Raw genomic sequence first — 26,349 nt, forward strand, 5'->3', positions numbered from 1 at the left:
TTGTAGGGGAAACTCTAGCCAAACATTTCTCCAGAGCTCAGTTTTATTCTCCCACACCTCACTTCCCTCAGTCCTTTATTCTCAAGCTGAGGTGTCTGCTGAGAAAAGCCGCTCTGCGTCTCCCTGGTCTGCTGGGGGGAAGCAGCTAGTGCGGGGTTGCCTCACCCCGTTTGTAAGTAGGGATCTGATGTAAGTCGGATCCATGTAACCCGGGGACTGCCTGTATTTCGAAATAGCAGCAGTGGAGCGTCTAGACACGCCTTATTTCGAAATAGGTGTTATTCCTCATAGAATGAGGTTTACAGATTTCAGAATAAGACATCCATGATTTCAAAATAATTTTGAAATAACAGAATGGCTGTGTAGACGCTCACATTATTTCAAAATAACACTACTTATCTCGAAATAACGGTGCAGTGTAGACACGCTCGGAGATCATTTCTGTTTAAATTAGAGCAGATCTTTTAGGGAAAACATCTGATGTTGATTTTAAAAATGACCAGTTATGGCAAATCCACCCGAACCCTTTTGTTTCCATGACTAATTCCTTTGACTGTTTACAAATTTGCTCCTCATGTCAAGTTTGCATTTGCCTTGTGTTCTTCCAGTCATTTGTCCACAAGACTGAACGGTTCTTTATTATCATGTTTCTCTTTCCCAGGGAGGTACATATAAACTGTGATCAAGTCACCCCATAACATTCTCTTTGTGAACCTAAACAGATTGAGTTCCTGGAGTCTTTCCCAATAAGCAACGTTTGCCATCCTTGTCCGCTAGGACAGACTTTTGCATCGTCTTCTGAAATGTCCTGCACTTACCACATGCTGAGCCAAAATACTAGACTAGATGGACCATTACTGTGAGACAGTCAAATGATTCCTGTTAGCTTTTGTTGCCCTGTTTTGGTTTTTAAGTTTTGGCATGCTATATTGTTGTGGGGGAAGGTGTCTTTTGAGTGATTATACTCTTCTCCCCCCCCCCCAGTGTTTACACTACATTAATAATGAAATTGCTACTGTTTACTTGTAGTATTCATTTTGATTAAAACAATCAGTTTATATTTCTCGGCCTCTGCATTTTTAGTAGACCTCAGATCTTTTTTTGGACGATGCATCACTAATATGGAGAAACTGGGGAGAAGTTGGAGTGGTGGGGAGCTGGGAAAGGGAGAACTAAAGATCCAGACACACATGATGGTTCTGGAGGCAGACTGCAATTCTAGGGGAAAGACATTACCTGGACTTTTCTGCTAAAATGATCAGCCACGAAACAGATAACGTATACATGTTATCAGTATGTTTCAGAGTTAATAGCCTATTTTGTTAAATTGGGCCAGTTCACACCACTTAGATCTATTATGTTTTAGTCTGTTTATAGACTCAGGAAGACAGCTCTGCTTTTAAAGACTGGAAACAAAAATATAAATTGTAGACTACAGGTCTGCAGCAAAGGATGAAGTCTGTGGCAAATTCCATTGGCGCAAACTCCAAGCAGGTAAAGAGTTTGTTTAAAAAATACACAAGTTATTAATCTCTGTAGATGGCATTTGACTGATAATGAAGGCACAGTGTTCCTTTCAGAAAAGCTAATGTGTATCTGACACAGAAATAAAATATATTTTGCTGTTCTTTATATAGGCCCTGATCCGGCTCTACTGAAGTCCATAAAAGCACTGTGGTTGACTTTAGTGGGTGTATAAAAAGGTCCATAATTCATAACTCCAAAAGAGCAACATTGTAGGAAGTTCTGTAATGAGGAAAAAAGGAAGGTTAATTTTGTATGCTATCTGCGACTATGAATTTAAAGTCATTCGTTGGGCATGAAAAGTTAAAAAGAAAAAAAAAAAACATGTTGCTCCAATTCAGACACTGTGGAAGTTATTGCTTCCTCTCATTGGTTCAGGAATGCTGAGACACTCCCCAGCAAATAGGAAATGTACAAACAATTTGCTTTTCCCATCACCCACCTTCTACTTTTCCCAAATAGGTAAACTCTGAAAAAGCTTTATTCTTTTGAAATGATCATTCAATTGCCTCTGGACTGCATCTTTCAGTGAATTTATAGCTTTGCTATTTGAAAAAAAAAAAAAAAACCCTCACCAACCTAAAATGCATTTTGCATATTAACACGTAACTCTTGTTCCTGTCTGCTCAGTTTGGAAATGGGTGGATTGCTTTTATAAAGAAAAAAATGGCTAATAAAATTGGCCCCAGCACCATTGCTTTGCAATTCTTATGAACAGTAAAGTGCTACTTACAGTCATTGATGTTAAAAGCTATTTCTAAATTATGGTGCCATTTATTATCTCTAGTGTCCAAAGTAAGTTTAAATGATGCTTATAATTCATGTTTTACCAAATTTCCTTTTCCCCCCGAGGATACCTCTGATTAACTTATGCACATTTAAGCGCTTTTTAAATTCTTCTTTTATTGCCATTATGCTCTGAAAATCTCAGCGATTCTCAAAAATGGGTAATAAACTTGAGATAAAATGCTGCAGTTTTAGATCAATGCTGACATATCACTGTGGTGATTTCTTCAGAGCTAAAGTGATAATGCTTCATATTTACAGAATATATACTAGGTTATTGCTACAGTATTACCATTTTGTTCTAAGATGAAATGAGTAATTTACCAATTTATTAAGCAGTTACATTTAAGTATTGCTTAGGACATTACCACACCAATCTGTTTACTTAGCTTGAAGAGTTACCATTAAGAAACCCTGTTTATTTAGGTAAAATTTGTAATCATCATGGCCTCCATTAAGAACTTATTTTTCTGTAAGCCTAATTGCTTGGAAATGAGTTTCTCCTTATTTACTGTGGGACATTCTGCTAAGCCAGCTAAAAATGTCACCCTCGCAAGAAGTACTGGAGAAATTAATAATACATACACAACAGTTTTAATTAGTATAATATCAAGTGTTAATAAAAGATTTATAATACAGTTAAAAGTTCTAATGACCACAACAAGAAAAGATGTGAAACATATTGAAACAGTCTGTTAACAAACACTATTCAACTCCCACATCACCCAGCGTAAAAAAAAACAAACAAAAAAAACACCCACCCACACAACTCCCTCCAAGGTAAACAAAATGCTTTTGTTAGCACTATGGGCCCAATTGTATCCTGCCATACATGAGATCAACTCGGATTGAATCCACAGGGCTGAACTCAGATTTCATTGAGACGCGGCAGTTTTTCTGGGATATCTCTGGTATCCCGGAAAAAAACTCCGTAGTGTAGACACAGCCTGCACTCAGGTTAAATGCTGGCGATGTGGGAACACAGACCAAACCTGAACCAGTGCTGATCTCTCAAGTGCTTGTGTAATTCTATGTCGCATACGCTAGATCCTGCCTTTACACTTAATTGCAGTTGCATTTTTGTTTTGTAAAGGAGCAGATGCTCAGCTGTGGCAATCAGCCTAGTTCAAGACAAAACAAAGGAGCCGATTTACATCAGCTGTGGATCTTGCCCCAAAATGTTTAGGGCCCAATTGTAAAGACAAGTCCTTAGCCAGGCAAGGTAAACTGAGGCCCAGTCCTAACCTCCTGTGCCTGGGGAAGGCACAGAATAATACTTCAGGACTGAACCCCGCATGTGTGATGTAGTGTGGGTACCTTGCTGGTTGCTAGGCTGGGGCTGTGGGTGACCCTCACTGGCTGCTGTCTGTACCACGGCCCAGCAGAGTAGCTGACGGGACAGGGAGGTAACCTGTTCGACCGGTTACCTCCCAGGGAGAGAAACAAAGGGAGGAGGGGAGGCCAGCCCGGGCTGGGGGGCAGGGCTGGAAGGGACATTTTTAGTTTCTGTCTGGTATCATGGAGGAAGCAGCCTAAGCAACGGGCTGGGATTTAGGGGCCCAGTCTCCCCCATCTCAAGGGGGGCTGAAGCATCCTAGACCTGCCCTGTGACCGGATTACATCTGTGCTGTATCCTGGAAAAGCAATAAACTCCCTCTATTCCGCTGGCTGCTGGAGTCTGTTCGTACCATTACGGGGGTGCAGAAGGCGGGGGACCCCGCTGCACCGCCACAGCATGTTTCACAATAAAAGTCATTTTTTAAAATATGGAGCCTGAACATTTTGATTCCTTTTCCCAAGCCATTCCAAAAAGGAGGTTGGAGAGTTGTTTATGAAAAATGTCTTTATGCACCTATCCCGTTAAGCTCCCGTGAAAGTACCCAGGAAACAACAATCAGGGTTAATTAATACAGCCTCTAGTCAAGAAGTGCTTCTAACCCTCTTCCTGCCATTCACAACCAGGAATAAAATGTCCCCTTCTGAGCAAAAACGGGAATAACTCACTTGACCGGCAGAGACTGTAGCTGCCTTGCAGATATAGAAAAGTGATGCCCATTGAAATTGATGGGTCTGACAATTGCAGCTCCTGGCACAATTTGAGGGCAGAAGAAAAGGAAATAAGGAGCCTGAAGAAAATGTTAGAACGAACCAACTGATCTTGCCTAATGTCTTGATCAGCATCTTCAGGCTCCGGACTTGGCAGACAGCAGGGCCTCTGCTGCTTGCTGGCCAATGTTTAAGTTTGGGGACAGACAGTATGTTCCAGCTGATCACAGTTGTCTTAGGAGCTCAGAGATAGATGAGTCCCACAGAAAATGTTATAAATACCCAATGATCTGGATAGCACCCAGGAGCCAAAAAGAAGTCAGTACAGAGCATGGAAAGTCCACATCAGCTTTCCACGCTTAACAAGAGGCATCTCTCTGTACTAGCTGGTGCTTCTGAATGGTGTGGGGTAGTCTCACATTGCAGTCTGGGCCGTGCAATCTTTCCAAGATGGTTATGATTTGGGAGTGCTCCCAGACCAATGTTCCCCCTAATTTTTTTCAATTCATGTGTGGAATAAATTTTGTTCTATGCACCAAGGCATATGCGGATGTGGACCACCAATAGAAACACTGGCTGCGGGCAGCTGTGGGCGCGCTACTAATTGGCTGGGCAGCATTGGAATCTCTCCCGGATGGCCACTCAACTGCACAGCTTACAGGGAACACTATCCAAGATCCGTTTCTGCTCCTGAAATCACTTATCTTAGCTGGGTCTGGCGAGGCATTTACAGCTTTCCCTCTCAGCTCCAGATCTTGCCATAGTAAGCCATGTCTCGGAGACTCCTAAACCAGATTATTGCAATGTGTTTCTCAGGGAGCTGCTACTATGTTTACTTCGTCTTGGGATTGCATCTGGAAGCCCCTGTCTCTGTGTGAGACACTGTCCGTATAGACAGCAAAGAATTGGTCCCTGCCCCAAAGCATTTACAATCTGTTCTCTAGCTGTCTGCAACCTTTACCCAGATACATGGGCAACAACCAAGAGCTGGGTTGAGCACAAGGTGACAGTGACATCATTCTGATCCACAAACCAGTGCGAGACATCATACTACCTCCCACACCCGAGGCCCGCTTCTCAGCTCTTGCTCCAGCTCAGCAAGCAGTGAACATGAGAACAGCCCTACTGGGTCAGACCAAAGAGCCATCTAGCCTAGTAGCCTGTCTGCTGACAGTGGCCAATGCCAGGGGCCCCAGAGGGAGTGAACAGAACAAAGAACCATCAAATGATCTGTCCCCTGTCATCCATTTCCAACCCCTGACAAACAGAGGCTAAGAACACCATTCCTACCCACCCTGGCTAATACGTATCGATGGACCTCACCTCCATGAATGTATCTAGTTCTTTTTTGGAACCCTGTTAAAGTCCTGGTCTTCACAACATCCTTTGGCAAGGAGTTCCACAGGTTGACTGCGCTGAGTGAAGAAAAACTTCCTGTTGTTTGTTAACTTCATTTGGTGACCCCCTAGTTCTTATGTTATGGGAACAAGTAAATATCTTTTCCTTCTTCACTTTCTCCATACTTGTGATTTTATAGACCTCTATTAAATCATATCATATCAGTCTCAGAGGATATGTGTACACGGCAATGAAATAACAGGGGTTGGCCTGGGTCAGCCAATCCAGGCTCATGGCTCTCCGGCTGCGGAACTGTAAAATTGCCTCGTAAAAGTTCTGCTTGGGGCTTTGAACCCCTGTCCCATTGGGGGATCCTGGAGCTCAGCTCCAGCCCGTGCTGAGACATGGACACTGCAGTGTTACAGCCCTGCAGTCCTGGGAGCCCCAGTTAGTTGCCTGGGCCAGTGACAGGGGGTTAACTTGCACTGTAGCCGTATCCAGTAGGGTTTGGACAGGGGTTGCCGACTGGAGGTGCAGTCCTGTGCTAGTGATGTCACCGTGCCCAAATAGGCCTTTCTTAAGCACGTCTGTCAGTCTGGAGTAAAGAATGAGCAGCTATGGCATGGTGCTTTGCCCGCCCTGGGCTTGTTTACAGCACCGGTTGAGGTGTCTATACGGCTGGTTTTGCCTGGGTGTCAGATCTGTGCAGACTCACAGGACGAGCGTGCAACGCTGCTTCCTTTGTCTCCGGTTGGAACCAGAGCGTTTATTGTTTTCTGTCGGTGATAAATAATTGATGGCAAAGCCGCTGTCCTTAATTAAAATGGATGCCCCGTGCCTGCCGCAAATGAGAGCTTTTCCAGTAACAGATTTAGGCATGTGTTACGTCGCGGATACATTCGGTTGATCTTTTGATAGGCAGCAGCACTGCACACCCTAGGGCGGAGGATGGGGGAAGGGAATATGCATTGGTCAGGATACTAATGATTACGATGGCTCAGTGCTATGGAGTCCTCATGAACTTTGCCGAGAGGACAACCGGATTCTATGCACGAGTGGGGGAGACTTTTTCTGCACTCTAGACTTGGGGCTCAGTGCTTGGCTCTGGTTGGGCTTTGGAGGGAAGGAAAGGGCTGGCGTTCCGTTTTCCTGCCCCAACTTTGTGGCTGGCCTGGCTGTTATTTAGGGGCCTATCATTAGCCACCCATATTTGAAAATCACGGCCATTGTCCAAAAACTCAAGGTAATAGGGTTCCCTGTGTCTCTCCTGCTCACTGGACGTGGAAATCCTAGGCGAAGCACATGGGTTTTCATTCCAAAAATGCTTAGGTCTAACTTGACTTATTTGTCCTTTCCAGGGCCACACGCAAAAGAAAAAAAACGCTCTGTATTTATTCCTCCTAATGTAGCCCTATTGATTCAGTATAAAGAATAATCTATATTGACTCTTCGTACATTAACTGATCTGTCTTTCACTTCTTCTTACTCCTCGATGATGCTACAATTATGTAAAGAAATACATTAAAAATCAACGTTGTCCCGGAGGAAGCAGATCTGCCATTATGGTTATTATTGGCCTGTGCCAATAAGCTATAGGAAAACCAAACGGAATGAGATATTGATGGCAGCGCTGGGCAGTTGAGCCGGGCTTCCAGGTGACCTCAGCCTCAGTTGGCTAGGGCTGGCTGGGTGGGCTCCGAGGGGGCAGATGTCAGCGGGGTGACGAGTACTTCCTGACACCTCGGCAGTACTAGGTCCCCTCTGGACCTGGAGGGGTTTACTTGGGTCACATCCAGGTGTGGACGGGTGCAGGGCACAGCACTGTTGCCAAGGGAAACCTGCCGGGCCGCAGTGCAGGGTCAGCGGCTAGCCTGCCATTCCTGGCCCTATCGTTGTACTTCAATGGGACGGGGGGCTCTGTGTGGTGGCTGGAGAAGTGGGGAAGCCTGGGAGGCTGGAAGGGGGGCAGCTTGGAGAGGGAGCTGCCCTCCAGCTCATTGACCGCGTTAGCTTGGGCCTCCACTTGGGAAGGGTCAGTCTGGGAGGCAGGATCAATGGGTGAAATGCACCCCAGCACCAAGAGAAACCACTGTGCCCGCACACCACTCACAACCCACCAAAGCCCCACGTGTCTCAGCCTCACGCTGCCCCTCTGCACGGGAGGAAAATTCCTTCTGGGCCCCCTGGCTGGGGATGGCGTCCATGGGCAATCACAGGCCGCCTCTGGAAGCGGAAAGAAGTACACAGACAAAACACACAAGAACGGCCGTACTGGGTCAGACCGGAGGTCCATCTAGCCCAGTGATCTGTCTGCCGACAGTGGCCAATGCCAGATGCCCCAGAGAGAAAAAACAGAACAGGGAATCATCAAGTGACCCTCCCCTGTTGCCCATTCCCTGCTTCTGACAAACAGAGGCTGGGGGCACCATTCCCACCCATTCTGGCTGCCAGCCACTCGGAGACTTAGCCTCCGTGCATTTATCAAGCTCTTTTTTTAACCCTCTTCAAGTCCTGGCCTCCACAACATCCTCTGGCAAGGAGTTCCACAGGTTGACTATGCGTTGCCTAAGAACATAAGAACGGTCATACTGGGTCAGACCAAAGGTCCATCTATCCCAGTGTCAGGTCTGCCAAAAAAAGGCGTTATTCCTCGTAAAATGAGGTTTTCTGCGGTCGAAAAAACTGCCACGTTCTTTCGATTTACTTTTGAAAGAACGTGGCAGCAGTCTAGACGCAGGGGAAGTTTTTTTCGAAAAAAAAGCCACTTTAAAAAAAACAACAACTCTGTAGTCTAGACACACCCAAGATGTGGGTATACTGTAGTTTTATATAGGGGCAGTAAGATATTTTTGTCTTATTTTCTATCCCTTTTTAAATAATTCCTAGCATCCTATTTGCTTTTTCCACTGCCGCTGCACACTGTGGATGTTTTCAGAGAACTATCCATGATAACTACAAGATCTCTTTGCTGATGTCCCTTTGAACTGCCCCGGGAGTGCCGCTCCGCTGCTCTGAGTGGCTTTTGGGAGTGGGGGCAGCGGCGTAGCCCAGGCAGTGCCAAGGGCTGACTACCCTAGGTGCCGTCCCTTCCACTCTTGGCTCTGCCCCTTCCAGGGGTGAGTAGCCGGGCCCCGCTCCCATGTAGCCCCAGGGCCCACGGTAGCTGTCAGTCCCGCTGTGTCTATGTGGCAAACAAACGCCTGACGTTGGCTCAGCTTCACGGGGCTGAGGCTATGGGGCTGTAAAACTGAAGTGTTTGTGTTGAGCTCGGAGACCCTGCAAGGTGGGGGCAGGGCTCAGAGGCTGGGTGTCAGCCTGAGCCCAAACATCTTGTTCAAAGGCCGTACAGACTCATGCACCTTTGTGGTCCAGCCACTGCAGGGAGACAGCTACACGTGGGAAAGGGGAGTTACAGCGGTGCAAACAGTCTTTATAGACAGGGCCAGGATGGAGAATCGGGACCAGTGAGGTTAAATTACTTGTCCAAGGTCATGGAGTGTCTGAGAGACAAAGCCAGGAATAAAAACCCATCACTCTCAGTTGAGTGCTCTCACCAGTAAATCAAATGTGGCAAGAGAAACTCTGCCTGGTTGTGGCTGTAAATCGTGCCTGGTTGTGGCTGTAAATCGTGCCTGGTTGTGGCTGTAAATCGGGATTAATTCCATTTGGTACCATTGGAGTAGCTCTGGATTTGAGAACAGGATGGGGCACAGTGCTCTGAAAAGCTTTTAGCGTGGAGGCAAATCTATCTGTTCCTCCATCTGTGGGTCTGTCTGTTCAAGAACTCCTAAAGGGTAATAGGTAGGGTCACCACATTTGGTAGGAAGCTTCCTCTTATCCTAACTTAAAGCAAGGTCAGGGTTTGGTTGAGCCAGGAAAATGGGATGTGCCTGGAATGAGATTGTTTCCCATAACATGGAAAGGGAGGGGGCTGCTAGGAGGGACAGTCGTACAGCAGAGTGACCAGAGGGGGCAGTCGTACGAGTAAGACAGTGGCCAGCTGGAGGAGGGGCCCTCAATGTTACCGGCCAGGCCACCATCCATGGATCGGGTTCCCACGTTGGGTAGGATTCCTTTCCCCCCATGCTGGCTCCAAGGGCCGCCCTTATAAAATATGGGGCCCTATGCAACTGACCTCTGCCCCCACACCAACTGCCCTGACTTCAGCACCCCCACCCCCTGCTCTGAGCCCCCAAATCTTGCACTGACTCCTCCACCCTCACCTCCTGTCCTGAGCCCCCACACCTCTCAACCCTTCAACCCCCTTACTCCTTCAACCCCCATCCCCTACTCTGAGCCCCCCACCTCCTGTCCTGACTCTGGCACCCCCAACCCCTACCCTGAGCCTCCCATATCTCCCAACTTTCCTGACCTGACTCCTACACCCCTCACCACCTGCCCTGTGCCCCCCAACTCCTGCCCTGACTTCTGCACCACCACCCCCCCCCAGCCCCCCACATTCTCAACCACCTGCCCTCAGCCCCCCAACTCCTGCCCTGACTCCTGCACACCTCACCTGCTTCCCTCAGCCCCCCACATACCCAACCACCTGACCTGAGCCCCCCAACTCCTGCCTTTACTCCTTCACCTCCAACTCCTGCCCTCAGCCCCCCACTACCCAACCACCTGACCTGAGCCCCCCAACTCCTGCCTTTACTCCTTCACCTCCAACTCCTGCCCTCAGCCCCCCACTACCCAACCACCTGACCTGAGCCCCCCAACTCCTGCCCTGATTCCTGCACTCCCACCCCACCCCACCCCCTGCCCTCAGCCCATGTTGTACTTGCAAAACTAGAGGTACCCCAAATTACTAACCCGATTTTGTCCTTAATATTTATCAATCAACTTAAAAATGAAATGCACTTGTTATGTTAACATCGTTCCTACCGATTGAATAGAATAGAGAGTTTTATGCGATGATTCCAAGGGTATGTTTTCCTGTTTTTAGTAAGAAACTAAAGCACAACAAAAAGCGTCTGTTTGGTTGGCGTGGATGCCTCCTTAGATGGCAAGTTTACAACAAAATGTTCACTCCGGCACCAGGCTGCTGTAATAAGGAGAAAGACGCCAGGGAGTCTCCTCCAAGCGGCCTTGAATCAACAGCCCTGTTAACGGCCTCGAGTGCCCTCTGCTGTATTTCAGCAGGCACTTGCTCCTCCCGAGCAGATCGTTAATATTTCCAAACCAGACGGAAAGCAGTGGCCCATAAAGGCAAACGTCTTTATAACAACTGTGATGGACAAAGAAAATATGGGTTTGCCGGCGGTCTAAAATCACAGCTGTATCGTGCTCTGCGACGCGGAGTTTGAACTAGGTTGGCGCTTAACAATAGAAAATGTTTGATTGTTGGTGGGCAAAGCATGTGATCTAGCAATCCCACGGCAGGGTTCATGAGAACACTCTCCGGATGGCCAGGTCTGAGCGGGGCCCCACCTAGCCCCGGCAAGGGCAGAGATACGCAACAGCTGGCAAACAAGAGTGAACTGAATGGAACATTTCTAATAATTCTTTGTGCCGCCAACGAGCTCGGTGACCGTTAGCACCTAATGTTAACAGGAGAACCATGAGATGCGGCTGGTGCACGTTAGGGATTTTTGGCGCCATTCTAACTACACTGATCCGAACTCCCTGCATTGATGCCCTGCAAATCAACGTGAGCCGAACCCAGGCAAGCCCCGCCTTCCCCAGGCCTTGAGCATTAATAGGCTGTGTCTACACTGGGCCACTTATTCCGGAAAAGCAGCCGCTTTTCCGGAATAACTTGCCAGCTGTCTACACTGGCTGCTTGCTTTTCCGGAAAAGCAATGACGATCTACTGTAAAATTGTCAGTGTTTTTCCAGAAAAACTATGCTGCTCCCATTCAGGCAAAAGTCCTTTTCTGGAAAAACTGTTCCGGAAAAGGGCCAATGTAGACAGCACAGTAGTCTTTTCTGCAAAAAAGCCCCAATCGCAAAAATGACGATCGGGGCTTTTTTCCGGAAAAGCGCATCTACATTGGCCACAGACGCTTTTCCGGAAAAAGTGCTTTTCCGGAAAAGCATCCTGCCAATGTAGACACGCTTTTCCCGGAAATACGTATAATGGAAAACTGTTCCGTTTTAAGCATTTCCGGAAAAGGGTGCCAGTGTAGACGTAGCCATAGTGTTCCTTTTCTAGACAGAGGTGACATGGCGGACAAAAGGACACCCATGTCAGAACTCTGTAGCTCCTGGCTCTCAGTCCAATGCACAGGGCACTCTGCCAGCATCCGCAAGAGAAGCCATCGGAAGGCTAATTTGCTGTGGTCTTGCACTTGAAGGGTGTGAGTAACAACAAATTCACACCACTGAAATCAACTATACTGGCAGTCCAGGAAAAGGGGGTTATCACACATGAGGGGCAGCCTCACCTTCCATGGCTATGAAGTACCCTTCCCAGCGGATTCCCTGCTTTCGTGGGATGGGAAGGCCTCATCCTCTAACTTGCCCAACCTCACAGTAAGCAGAGATGGGGTACAAGGACAATAGACAATTCTGGCATCGTCTTGGAAGACCTGGTCTGGAACACAAGCTCTTTGGGAAGAAGCCTTTCTGGTGCATCAAACCGGCTCATCCACTGAGTAGGTTGGGGTAGGCCAGCTTTCAGAGTTCTGCCACCTACTTCCTGATTATTAGCCATATTGGCTGGTGACCATATATATAGTCCCTGCTTACTCTCTGCTGTTGTCTCCCCACAAAACCTTTGCCTGCTGATTGTCGTTCAGGGTACATCTGTCTACCCAGCAGTGTTATTTCGGGGTAACTGACGTTATTCTGAAATAACATAGTGTGCACCTACACTATAAGCCTTTGTTTCAACATAGTGGACCACAAGTTGAATATGAGTCAACAGTGTGATGCTGTTGCAAAAAAAGCAAATATGATTCTAGGTTGTATCAACAGGTGTGTTGTAAGCAAAACTCGTGAAGTCATTCTGCCGCTCTACTCTGCACTAGTTAGGTCTCAGCTGGAGTACTGTGTCCAGTTCTGGGCACCACATTTCAAGAAAGATGTGGAGAAATTGGAAAGGGTACAGAGAAGAGCGACAAGAATGATTAAAGGTTTAGAGAACATGACCTATGAAGCCAGGCTTCATGAACTGGGCTTGTTTAGTTTGGAAAAAAGAAGATTAAGGGGGGACATGATAGCGGTTTTCAAATATCTAAAAGGGTGTCACAAGGAGGAAGGCGAAAATTTGTTCCTCTTGGTTTCTGAGGACAGGACAAGGAGTAATGGGCTTAAAGTGCAGCAGGGGAGGTTTAGATTGGACATTAGGAAAAAATTCCTAACTGTCAGGGTGGTCAAATATTGGAATAAATTGCCAAGGGAGGTGGTGGAATCTCCCTCGCTGGAGATATTTAAGAACAGGTTAGATAGACATCTGTCAGGGATGGTGTAGACGGAACTTGGTCCTGCCTTGAGGGCAGGGGGCTGGACTCGATGACCTCTCGAGGTCCCTTCCAGTCCTATTATTCTATGATTCTATGAACATCAGGTCGAGCTGGAGAACTTCTTACTCTGACTCATGGTAACCCTCATTTCACGAGGAGAGAGGGTACATCTACACAACTACATTATTTTGAAATAACTAGTGTTATTTCAACATAACATAGTCCGCGTCTACACAGCAGGCAGTTATTTCGAAATAATGTCGAACTACTGTCAAGCTGGAGGACTTCTTACTCCAACTCCTGTAGCCCTCATTGTACAAGGAGTAAGGGAAGTCAGAGGTAGAGTGCTCTATTTCAAAATAAGTGCTGTATAGACGGTGCCAAAAGTCGAAATAAGCTATTTTGAAATAAGCTATATAATTGACGTAGCTCAATTTGCGTAGCTTATTTTGAGTTAAGCTGTGCTGTGTAGACGCACCAAAAGGAAGTCTTCCTTCACCTTCCTGCTGTGTAGACAGCGCCAAAAGCCGAAATAAGCTATTTCGACTTAAGCTACGCAACTGACGTAGCTGAAGTTGCGTAGCTTATTCCAACTTTAGCCCTGCTGTGGAGATGTACCCTCAGAGCCTGCTTGATCCTGCCTTGCCCAGTGCCGCCAGCTCCCTCGCTGCATATTCCCCTTGAATTGGCTCTCCTGGCTATTGGTCTGCTTGTGTGAACTCTCACCATTGAGCTGCACTGCCCTTTGACCTACTGGACTTCTGGGCATGACCCTCCTGCAGCAATAATAACTAGCATATGCACAAAGGGTCACACTTGCACGGGGTGGTCCACATGCTAACAAAGACATTGATTTATGTTTTCTATTAGTAGCTTGGTCCTGCACTCGGGCTTTCACACCAGCTCTGCTAGGGCAATGCCAGCCACCCCAAGCAGTGTGGCAGCTGGTGAAGTGATCTGCCGCTGCTCCGGCCTCCACAGACACACCATCAGTCCTGCAAAAAGGCTGGCGGTTGTGAGGTCAAAGGGGTGGAGCCCACCCCAAAGCCTCACACACAGTCCCCAGAAACACTCAAAACCAGAGTGGAACCGAGGAAGCCAGGCTCATGCGCACACTGACAGGGAACCTTGTTCTTTCTAGTATCGGTCCCGTTTGGATTCTGGGCCGTGTTGGGGGCGGAAAGTTCCCCAGCGCCTCAGGAGCGAAGACGGAACCGTCTGGCTTTCCGTGCGTCTGTGCGCTGAAGGGAGTATCTGACGGCATGCGCAATAGGGCCTACTTCAACGGCACAGCCCCTTTGTGCCAGGAACTACCCTGACATGGGGGAGCCGGGTCCTGACCAACTCTGCGTTGCCTCCAGCGTAGCCCCTGGCAACGGGGGCATTCCTGAGTGGGCCGTTGAGGGTGGGCTGAAGGAGGCAGGTTACCAGCGGGTGTTCTCAGGGCACACTTGCGTGTCTGCAAAGCTCTCTGGAGACCACTGAAGGCTTCAGGGCTGTCCTCGTTTGTGCCGGGGGTGGGGGATTGCACTGGCCTGCATCAAGCTGCCTTGAGCTAGTGCCAACAGAGGGATGAATCTATCCTTCCAAATATACATAGCACTACTGGTGGGATGCTTTCCACTGGCTGCTGGCTCGGATCTCGGCCTGCTCCCCGACGATGGGGATGGGGGTGAGGGAGCTATGGAAGCCGAATGCTTTTCCTTTGCAATCAGGGAGGCTAGAAAGTAACTTTTGAAATGACAGCTCTGGTTCTGGAGAGAGCCATAAAACCCCCAGGCAGGCTCCCTGGGTTCCTATTGCGCCCTGCTCACAGACACCAGGGAGCAAATGTGCTTTTTCCAAGGAGAAGAAAGGCAGCACTGGGTTTTGGCTTCTGCTGAATTAGTTCCTCCAATTCCCAAAGAAAGCGGTTAATACAATCTTACATCAGAGCGCCCTCGGAGGAGCACAAAGCCAATTTGGGGGAGAACATGAGCCAGCGTGCATTTAACTGGAATGCGAATATTTACTGTTTGTAGCAATCCAGGCCCAAGAAGTGGGTGAAGTCACTAGCTGGGGATTTTAACTTCAATTAGGCAATTTTAATCGAGGAGGCAGCAATGCCTCATTGAGGGAAATTACTAAAATTATACTTTAAGGACAGTCAATTAGCTGCATTTTGACAAAACAACAAAAAAAATGAACCAGAAGCACTTGGAAAAGGAATTAGAGGGAACATGTCTGTTTGGGGAATCCTAATATTTTGGTGGAAATCATTAAGTGAAATTAAATACTATTTTAAACCAAAGGGATGGAATATCTAATTAAGTTAGCAAAAAGCGTCGGGGAAGGGGTATGGTGGAGGGAATTTGAGCGTTTATTAGCATGTTGACTGAGGTGAGGCCTCCAGGGGGGAAAGGGTGTATTAGAAATAGGGGCTAGGAAAACCTTTTCAGAACTGATTGGAAGTTTAGGGGGGGTTTCTTTAGGATGACTTGCAGGTTTTTGGCCTTAGGGGGTATATGATCAGGAGAGCGGTCCAATAAGAAATGGTGTAGGGACGGAGAATGGGTCTGAACATAAGATTCCCAGGGCCAAATGCTGTAACACACGAGGGAGGCTGAGCCCTCAGACTGTGCAAAGGAGAAGAGAAGTTGATACCACCTGCCGCCTCTGTTCCCAAGCCTGCAGAAGCCTCTCTGCATGACTCAGCTTCCTTGGGGGCTCCCTGCAGTTTTTGGGCCCTAGCAGGATTGACTGGGAGGAGACAAAGATCAATCATCCTGCAGAGGAGATAATGAGGACCCTGCCAAATTCACAGCCATGGAAAACATGCCATGCACCATGAAATTTGGTTTCTCCTGCAAAATCCTGTGTACAGGCAGTCCCCGGGTTACGTACAAGATAGGGACTGTAGGTTTGTTCTTAAGTTGAATCTGTATGTAAGTCGGAACTGGCGTCCAGATTCAGCTGCTGCTGAAACTGATCAGTTTCAACAGCGGCTGAATCTGGACGCCAGTTCTGACTTACATACAGATTCAACTTAAGACCCCCAGGCATCCCCAAGTCAGCTGCTGCTGAAACTGATCAGCGGCTGATTCCAGGAAGCCCGGGGCAGAGCAACTCTGCCTCGGGCTTACTGTAGTCAGCCGCTGGTCAGTTTCAGCAGCGGCTGACTTGGGGACGCCTGGGGCAGAGCAGCTGGGGTGCTGCGGGGCTGGTCCAGTAGCGCCACCGCTCCTCGGCGCTACTGGACCAACCCAGCAGCACCCCAGCTGCTCTGCCCCAGGCGTCCTGATTCAGCCGCTGCTGAAACTGACCAGCAGTGGCTGAATCAGGACGCCTGGGGCAGAGCAGCTGGGGTGCTGCCGGGTTGGTCCAGTAGCGCCCAGAGCGGCGCTACGGGACCAACCGGCAGCGCCCCAGCTGCTGTACCACAGGCGTCCGGAGCAAAGCCGCGGAGCACGGGGGCAGCGGGACAGCCCAGACGCGCCGTGGCTGTCCTGCTGCCCTCGGGCTCCGCGGCTTTGCTCTGCTTTGCTCCCCCTCTCCCTGGTCTGCAGACCAGGGGGACGGGGAGCAAAGCCGCGGAACACGCGGGCAGCGGACAGCCCAGACGCATCTGGGCTGTCCGCTGCCCGCGTGCTCCGCCACTTTGCTTCCTCTCCCTGGTCTGCTGGAGACCAGGGAGACGGGCCCCGTTCGTAACTGCGGATCCGACGTAAGTCGGATCCGCGTAACTCAGGGACTGCCTGTAGTTTTACCCTACAATACAGATTTCAAGGGGGAGATTGTTGTTTTTCAAAAGAGGGTTGAAATGGGGGAGAGGTTCACAAGGTTATTATGGGGGGTGTTGCAATATTGTCACCCTTTCTTCTGCATGGACTTCAGAGCTGGGTGGCCAGAGAGCAGCAGCTGCTGGCCAGGCGCCCAGGCCAGCAGCAGTGCAAAAGTAAGGGTGACAATTTCGTACCCGGTCATCCTTACATCCGTGCGGCTGCTTTCCAAGCTGGGTGGCTGGAGAGTGGCTGCTGGCTGAGGTCCCAGCTCTGAAGGCAGCAGCATAGAAGTAAGGGTGGCCATACCGCAATCCCTCTACAATAACTTTGCAACCCCGCCCCCTTTACAATACTGTGAAATTTCAGAATTAAATATCTAAAATAATGACATTCACTATTCTAAAAATCCCATGACTGTGAAATTGGTCGAAATGGACCATAAATTCGGTAGAATCCTGGCGATAATGTAGTCTAGTGCACTAGGTTGGCAACCTGAAGACCTAGATTTTTATACCCTGGTCTGTCCTTCACTTACTCTGTGACCTAGGGCAAGTTTCTTCACCTCTCTGGCCTCCACTTTCCCTATCCATAAAATGGGGTTGATAATGCACTTTGGGAAGTCACTAGGAAATCGATCATTTAAAAAGCACTAGCTATTGCTATTAGCAAAGTTCCCTGCCTGGTTATTGCCTTTATTTTGATTCTGTTAGCCCCCTCCCTATGATCTGGGGGCTTGCTTTAGTCCTAGGTTAGGGTGGCATTATGTATTTCCATATATATATTTCCCCTAAATAATTTAACCGTGGTAGCATAGAGAGGCCCCCAGTCATGGTCAGCCGTACGTGTTGTGCACTGTACAAACACAGGGTGTGTCTACACTGCAGGGCTTAACTCAACTGCTAGGGATGATCTAGATCCGTAGTGTCCCACATGCTAGCCACTAGCCACATGTGGCTGTTTGGCCAGTTGAGTGTGGCTAATTGGCTCACAAAATTATTTACATTTCTAGGATAATGTGGCTAATTTGCACTAGCAGTAGCCATTATAGCAGCCCTTCCCCCAACTGCCGTCTTTAGTTGGTTAACCGATTAAACGATATGTTTCACCGGTTAGCCAATTAAAGAGGATTTTACATCCCTATTTATTACTGAGGGGGGCATTTACACTGTAGAGATTAACTTGAAATAAGCTATGCAAAATGAGTTACGTCAATTGCATAGCTTATTTCAAAATAGCATATTTCGAAATAGGGAGCATCTACACAGCGCTTATTTCGAAATAGAGCACTTGTCCTCGACTTCCTTTACTCCTTGTACAGTGAGGGCTATAGGAGTTGGAGTAAGAAGTCCTCCAGTTTGACAGTATTTTGATACTATTTTGAAAAAACTGCCTGCTGTGTCGACGCGGACTAAGTTATTTCGGACTAGCACTAGTTATTTCGAAATAGTGTTGCTGTGTAGACGTACTGACAGAGAATGACACGGTCCCTGCCACAAAGAGTTAGCCAGCTATCAGCTGAAGGATTTCTTACTCTGATTTTTCTCACAGTATAGACTAGAGAGTTCCTTCGCCACATATGTTTGCAGACGGTGGTCTAGAAATTCCAACCATTTAACAAACGGCACCAGTAAAAGTCTGACTCCTAAAAGCCTTTCTTAAAAGAACTTACCAAGTATTTTGACCTACATCATCATCTTGTTAAATTCATCTGATGTTATGAGACAGTTAGTGAAATATGCAGAGTACATTATACTAAAGAGAAATGTACCCTTCAATTGGTATCTGATGTGCACTTTGCAATAACTGCTATTAGTTGTCTATAAAACTCCTAGACATGATTTGATTTTATTTTATTACCATTATTTTATTTTACTTTGTAACGTATAGGGGGCAGCGATTGCAGGTCCTCAAGTGCTTACTGGGAAATATTTAACACAGGATGTTTTATTTATTAGCATAAAGAGACACAATGGATTGTTGATGATTAAAGTGATGATACTGCTGCCATACTTGTCAAAAATATAGACCTAATTCAATAGAGAGGCGACAGTCAGTCTCCATGTTGATCTATGCTGAAGCAAACTGCCTCTGAAAGCAGTACAAAAGCTGAATTGGCCTCTTAATTTTATGCTCCTGGGCATAGTATAAAAAAGGGAATTCTTTCTAAGTGCCTGTAATTGCATGTTACCAGAACCCAAAATATAAGGCAAATTTTCAAAACTGCAAGTGTTAAGCTTTCCATTTCAATTCCTTCCCATCTCTAAAGAACCATCAAAATGAAAGGGAGCTTTAAAATGCTTCACCATCCCGCATCATTAATAAAATATATGGGTGTGTTTAGACTTCAGTTGCAAATGTACATTTCCAAACAAAATACTTTTTAAAAAAACAAATCAATTCTTCCATCACTTAGCTGTCAAGTGCTGAGATCAGGGGTCTGCTTTGCCCGAGCAACTTTGCCATCACCAATTTGAAAATACATTCTTTCAAATAACGAAAGCATTTCCATTTTCCGCCTACCTATGCAGGGGGAAATCTAGTTTGCCTTGCTTTCACAAGCTGACTTAATTAGGAATACCTAAGGCCAAGCCTACACTAGAGGATAAGTTCAAATTAAGAGACCCAACTCCAGGTACGTTAATTGCGTAGCTGGAGTCGACGTACCTTGATTTGAACTTTGGCGCTGTTCCCACAGTGGGCGGTCAACAGGAGACATGCTCCCCTCGACTTCCCTTACTCCTCATGAAGAGTGGGAGTTCCAGTGTTGATGGCGGCACCCTCAGCGCTCGATTTAGTGGGTCTTTACTAGACCTGCTACATTGAACGCCAGAAGATAGACCTCCAGAGCATTGATCCTCGGTTAAGTATAGATGTGACCTAAGTGAGTAAGGCAGATAGGTTTGGCCCCATTAGCCCAAGTGTAAGTGGGCTTTTTAAATTGCAGCCAAAGTATCTGCAGGTGCATCTGACCTTCCAAAATCCTGCATGCGTGTTATAATATACCACTTAATGTATACTGTGTGCAGACTGTGTCCTTGATGGGAGAGCTCCTTTAACCTTCTTTGCAAGTGGATTGTTCTCCAGTGGCTGAGAACAATAGTGTAGATTTCAGTATTTCTACAGCTAATGAAGAGTCTCTGTGGCAGGTAAGAGACTGGGGCCTTGGCTGTACTATCACAGGCCATCAGTCTAAGTTACACAACTTCAGCTATGTGAATAACATAGTCGCTGTTGGAGCATAAGCCTTCGTGGGCAAAGACCCACTTTCACTACATGCATCTGACGAAGTGGGTCTTTGCCCACGAAAGCTTATGCTCCAGTACGTCTGTTAGTCTATAAGATGCCACAGGACTCCTTGTCGCTTTTGCAGATCTAGACTAACACAGCTAACCCTTTGATAATAGTCACTGGTGACGTACTTAGGTCTGCTTACCACAATATCTTCACAGCTGACACTCTCCTATCAACTCTGCCTACTATGTTCCTTTTGGTGGGGTACCGGAGTTGACGGGAGAGCACTTGGCAGTTGATTTATCGTGTCTGTCCTAGACACAATACATCGACCCCCCTGCTGGATCGATCATGAAGACATGTCCTGGATTTTAATTTCTGGGAGCACTTGCTTCACTTCACTTGCTGCGCTGGAGATCGCTCTTCTGGCGTTTGATTTAGCGGGTCTAGTTAAGACCTGTAAATTCAACACTGAGGGCAGGACCAGACGGTGCCTGTGGGAAGTCAAGGGGAGTGTTTGCTCCCATTGTCCTCCCTCTGTGAAGACAGTGCCAAGCTTGGCTTAAAGTAAGCTGACTCCAGCCATGAATTTTACACAGCATCCAGGCCCTCTCAGTGAGGTAATCCAGTGGGAGGACCCACACTGATTACAACAGGGGTTGTCAGGCCCATAATACCCAGGCGGCGCTTCATAAAAAGGCCAAGCCAAGCCTTTAAATGCTACTTTTAAAAAGCTGATGAGCTCTGCTTGCCTGTATCATATTTGCCGGCAGGTCAAATATTCTCCCCTTGCTGCTTCGTTTGGATCCGGGTTACTACTTCATTCTTCTGAGACGATAACAACAGAAATTCGAGAGTAACCATTCTGCACACTTGATGGCTTCATTGGACAGGCAATAAATCTATTCAAGTGAATTGGAGAAGATGCTGTTCAAATGCTATTATCTGCTTCTGCATTATTGAACTGGGATGGGAGGACTGGCTTAAAGAGATCCTTCCTCTTCCGAGGCTCTCTCCCTGGGAAATACATGCTATTTGATCAGTTCTGTGACTAAGTTCTGTGCTGCATCCAAAACTGTCATTCTTTCCCTTCCCTTTGGTTGGGTTTCTTCTTTCTTGTTACCTTACAAGATGAATCTCATTGTTGCTTTTCTTTTCCACTGGAGCCGTGCTGGATTTTGACAGAGTGCGAATGCAAGGGAGAGTTACACTTGACTATCAGCACTAGAAACCGAATTTGTCCCATGACTAGGTCATGGCAGTGCAATCAAGTGCTCTGCCGGTGTTTCTTAAAGCTGAAGGTGGTAGCTTTAAGACAGAGGCGAGCAATCAATTTCCACATCTACTTCCTCTTGCCTCTCATTATCTGATCTGCTTTTAAGGGTTCAAATGTCACATAGGGTTTTGCAATAGGAGCACAACACATTTCATCGTACAGAGTTTGCCTTCATTCAGGTGTTAGGGTCGTCCTCAGCTTTTTCAGGAGACAGGTGGAATTGCAAATTCAGGTCTTGGCAGAAGAGCTCAGAGAAGTTTAGAAAATTGTAAAGGGCCAGACCTCACAGTGGTGTAAATTGCATGGACTTCAGTACTGTTATTCTTGCTTTAGGGGAGAATCAGCCAACAGTGTATTTCAGGTTTTGAGACTAGAACTGGTGTTAACTAATTTTCAGACTCAAAAAGATTTAGTTAGTTAACAAAAGTTTGAGTTCCCCTGTAATACTATGTCCTATTTACGATCATTAGTATTTCAGTGCCACTAGACATTATCTTTCCAGGTTAAAATCCTTTTCAGCTACCCTGACATCTAGGTTTTTCCTAGCCTGCATAATTTAATAGACAATCAATTTGACATATGTAATTTCACAGTGCCCTCTGGTGTACATGGTCCTCTAATGCATTGTTTTGGCTCTCCGTTTCTCTTTGGCAGTAACAAGCATAACTGATCTTCATAGCTTACTTTTATCTCTGCTGATCAACGTTTTCTGTTGTGAGATATCCTATTTAAATGCAAAGTCCTGGTCTTGCCTGAGAGTTGTCCAGGTAGACTCAAAGTTTTGCTATGTCTAGACCACACCCCTCTTTCGAAAGACGGAAGTGAATTAGACATATCAAAATGAAGCCGGGATTTGAATTTTCCGGGCTTCATTTGCATAATCGCGTCACGGCTTTTTTTGGAAAAACGCTATTTTGAAAGTGAAACTGCGGTTTAGACACGGTTCTTTTGAAAAGAAAAGCCTTTTTCAAAAGATCCTATAACCCTCATTTTTTTAGGAGTACAGGACCTTTTGAAAAAGGCTTTTCTTTTCGAAAGAACCGCGTCTTGACCGCGGTTTCAATTTCGAAATAGCGTTTTTGGAAAAAATGCCGTGATGTGATTATGCAAATGAAGTGCAGGAAATTCAAATCCTGGCTTCATTTGCAACTTCGATATGTCTAATTTACATCCCTTTTTCGAAAGAGGAATGTAGTTTAGATGTTCCCTCGGAGGTAAAGTTAATCACGTGCCTAAGCGTTTGTCGGAGCAGAGTCTAACACTGTAATCTGAATGATCTGCCGGGCTAATGGTGCTCAGAACAACGCGACAGCACAGAACTTCCAAGTGAAGAGGTCTGATCTGATATTTATTCAAAGGAGTGACCCGCACTCACACGAATAGTCCCTTTGAAGTCAATGAAAGTAACTGTATAAGGTTACAGAATTTTTCCCTAATTTTCTAATACAGTTAAAATGTATTTGAATTACTAACAAGAGATGAATGGGCCAAGTACATCTTTAATGTAACTCCGTGGATTTGCTGTAGGCAGAGGTTTTATCTCATTAGGGCGAAACTACCCTAGCAAAGGCGTCCTTACTCATACGCAGAATATGCAGCAGTGCAGGGCACCTGAAAATCTGGGGCACCATGGGATCTTAATGCCTGCTCTCCTGCCTCTTCCTAGACCTGTTCTAGGGCTCTGCTTCCTCTGGAGACCAGCTAGTTAACTTAAAAATGAAAAGCCTGCCAGAGCTATTAGCAGAACCTGTGAAAGAGCCATGGAAGAGATAATGAAGCCATTTAACAGGCATTTGCGAACTCCTGTCCCAGTCTGAACTTAACTTCATTTACAAGTATGATTCCTATTACCGAGGTATGAATAAAGACATTGGCTGGATGACCTGCTACATTTCACAGCCTAATGACATAAAAAAACAATGGGTACTTAAGAACAATTAGCAACTTTCTCTATCAGCTTCATGTAGCATGGAGGCTCTATTTGACTATTTCTTTCCCCTTTTTTCTTTTTTCTTTCTTTTTCCTTCTCCTTCCCCATTGCGCCCCCTATTTATTTAGAAACAGGACCTTTAATAACTCCATTCATCTGAAGAAGTGGGCTGTGCCCACGAAAGCTCGTGATACCATCTACATGTTTTGTTAGTTTTTAAGGTGCTGCAAGACTATTTGTTGTTTTCTAAGTTTTTCCAGTTACAGATTAACTCGGCTACTTTGAATTTACTGTGTCAGTCAACAGGATCTTAGTTTAATTTGTTTTAAATAGTTCATTAGTGTGTTGCTGAAGAGTATAAAATCACATCCCTATGGGTGCGTCTAGACTACATGGCTCCGTCAACGGAGCCATGTAAAGTAGTTTACTTGGCATAGTCAAAGAAGCGGGGATTTATATAATCCCCGCTTCATTAAAATAAAAATGGCCTCCGCGCTCTGCCAAGGATCAGCTGATCCGGCACAGTGCGGCAGTCTAGACATGGCGCGGTCGACAAGGGAAACCGGAGGCGTACTGGAGGCATAATGGAGCAGTTGACAAAGGCTTCCTTTGTCGACTGCGCCATGTCTAAACTGCCGTGCTGTGCCGCATCAGCTGATCGTCGGCACAGCGCGGCGGCCATTTTTATTTTAATGAAGCGGGAATTATTTCAATCCCTGCTTCTTTGACTATGCTGAGTAGACTACTTTACATGGCTCTGTCGATGAAGTCATGTAGTCTAGACGTACCCTAAAAAATCGGCCCCCTCCCCAGCTGCCATCACGCATATGGGCACCTATTTAACAGTACTGTGTAGGGCCCCATTACTCTATAGGGCGGCCCTGTACCCTAGAATAGTGATGTTGCTGGAGCTGTGCTAATTTCCATCAGCTGAAAGCCTGGCCCCGCCTTACACGAAACGGCACACGTTTTGTAACATCCCTCAGTTCTGACCCCTGAGATGCCTTAGGGTACGTCTAGACTACATGCCTCTGTCGCCAGAGGCATGTAGATTAGGCTACCAGACATAGGAAAATGAAGCGGCGATTTAAATAATCGCCGCTTCATTTAAATTTACATGGCTGCCGCGCTGAGCCGACAAACAGCTGATCAGCTGTTTGTCGGCTCAGCACGATAGTCTGGACGCGCGGGTGTCGACATCAAAGGTATTTGTTGACCACCCAGGTATGCCTCCTGGGATGAGGTTTACCTGGGTGGTCGACAAATACCTTTGATGTCGACAGCTGATCAGCTGTTTGTCGGCTCAGCGCGGCAGCCATGTAAATTTAAATGAAGCGGCGATTATTTAAATCGCCGCTTCATTTTCCTATGCCTGGTAGCCTAATCTACATGCCTCTGGCGACAGAGGCATGTAGTCTAGACGTACCCTTACAGTTGCACGCCCTGAGCACTGTGAAGCAGGAAGCTCATCCGCACAGAACTGCGGAAGGTGCAATAATTCGAATACATTCAATCATCGGGCATGCAGGAGACCGTGACGGCGCTGAGTGCTCATGGGAGGAGCTGGAAGTGCGCCGAGGGGCTGAGCTGGGAGGAGCGGTTGAAACGGCCGTTGTTCTTGGGTTTAGGCCAGCTCTGCAGTGACACAGAATGTCCTTCTGTAGGATACACCAACCGGGAGGCTTTCTCCAAGCAACTGTGGTGGTGCTGGCAATCCTGCTGATGGGGGGGGTGGGCAAGGGGCATTGCCCCAGGGTCTGGCAATTCTAAAGGGACCAGGGCTGCGGCTGCCACTGTCACTACTACAGTCCCAGGGCCTTTAGATCACTGTGCGGCATACTGCGGGTGGCTCTGAGGGTGAGGCATAGTGCACTCCAGGTCATGCCGAGGGCTGGCTGCCCCAGCCCCTCCCCTTGCACCTGAGGCCCCACCCCTTTCAGGAACACAGAGCCGCCCCCCCCCCACACACACATCTTGCCCAGGGGCCCGACAAAGCGGTCAGCTCCTTTGGGTGCTGGCAGCAGTCATGTCCAATTGCCTGTGCTTTTGGTGTGTGGCAGCCAGGACAGGTGTTTGCAACATGGCTCTCCTCTAATGGCCAGCTAGCTCAGCTGGTGAGCGTAGGGGGCTAATAACACCAACGTGAGGGGTTCGAGCCCCACGCTGGCTACTTGACTGTCTCAACGTTGGGGTAGGTCTTTGTTCTGATTCTGCTCATTTCTTTGGGGCACCTGGCATTAGCCACTGTTGGGGTGTGTCTAGACTACATGGCTCCGTCGACGGAGCCATGTAAAGTGGTTTACCCGACATAGTCAATCAAGCGGGGATTTAACTAATCCCCCCTTCATTAAAATAAAAATGGCTGCCGTGCTGTGCCGACAATCAGCTGATCTGGCACAGTGTGGCGGATGAGACGCGGATCAGTCAACAAGGGAAGCCTTTGTCGACCGCTCCTTTATGCCTCGTGAAACGAGGTTTACAGGAGTGGTCGACAAAGGCTGCCCTTGTCAACCGATCCGTATCCAGACTGCCACGCTGTGCTGGATCAGCTGATTGTCGGCACAGCGTGGCGGCCATTTTTATTTTAATGAAGCAGGGATTATTTAAATCCCCGCTTCATTGACTATGTCGGGTAAACCACTTTACATGGCTACATTGACGGAGCCATGTAGTCTAGACTCACCCTTGGAGAACAGGACACTGAGCCGACAATCAGCTGATCCAGCCCAGCATGGATTCTGTAGGAGTTACTTACGGGCATGTGAATCGGCCTTTTCTAGGTTAAGAACGACCGTAGTGGGTCAGGCCGATTCACATGCCCGTAAGTAACTCCTACAGAAACTCCTGAAACGTAGACCTCAAAACAGAAGGGCAGATGTCCTTTGAGAGAAAAATGACAAAAAGATCTGATAGGGCTCTGGGATCGTGCTACAGTAACAAGGACGGCAGCTAGAATTGCACCTTTGTAACTAAATATTAAAGAAACTGCAAAGGGAAAAGGCAAATGGGAATGGTGAGGCCAAGCTTTCCACAGCACTGGCAAGGCAG

The 26,349-nt window shown here is 47.2% G+C and overlaps 1 long non-coding RNA gene across 1 annotated transcript in view; it reads right to left on the bottom strand.

The window, feature by feature from the left end:
- Window positions 1–1,331: 1,331 nt before the first annotated feature.
- Window positions 1,332–26,349, bottom strand: part of LOC112544595 (uncharacterized) — a 30,641-nt gene continuing 5,623 nt past the window's right edge. Inside the window, exon 3 of the long non-coding RNA XR_003087938.3 lies at window positions 1,332–1,746. This is a non-coding gene — a long non-coding RNA (uncharacterized LOC112544595). The remainder of the gene's footprint in view (window positions 1,747–26,349) is intronic.

This window comes from Pelodiscus sinensis, chromosome 16 (assembly GCF_052426305.1).
Source record: "Pelodiscus sinensis isolate ZL-2025 chromosome 16, ASM5242630v1, whole genome shotgun sequence".
Classification (NCBI taxonomy): Eukaryota; Metazoa; Chordata; order Testudines; family Trionychidae; genus Pelodiscus; species Pelodiscus sinensis.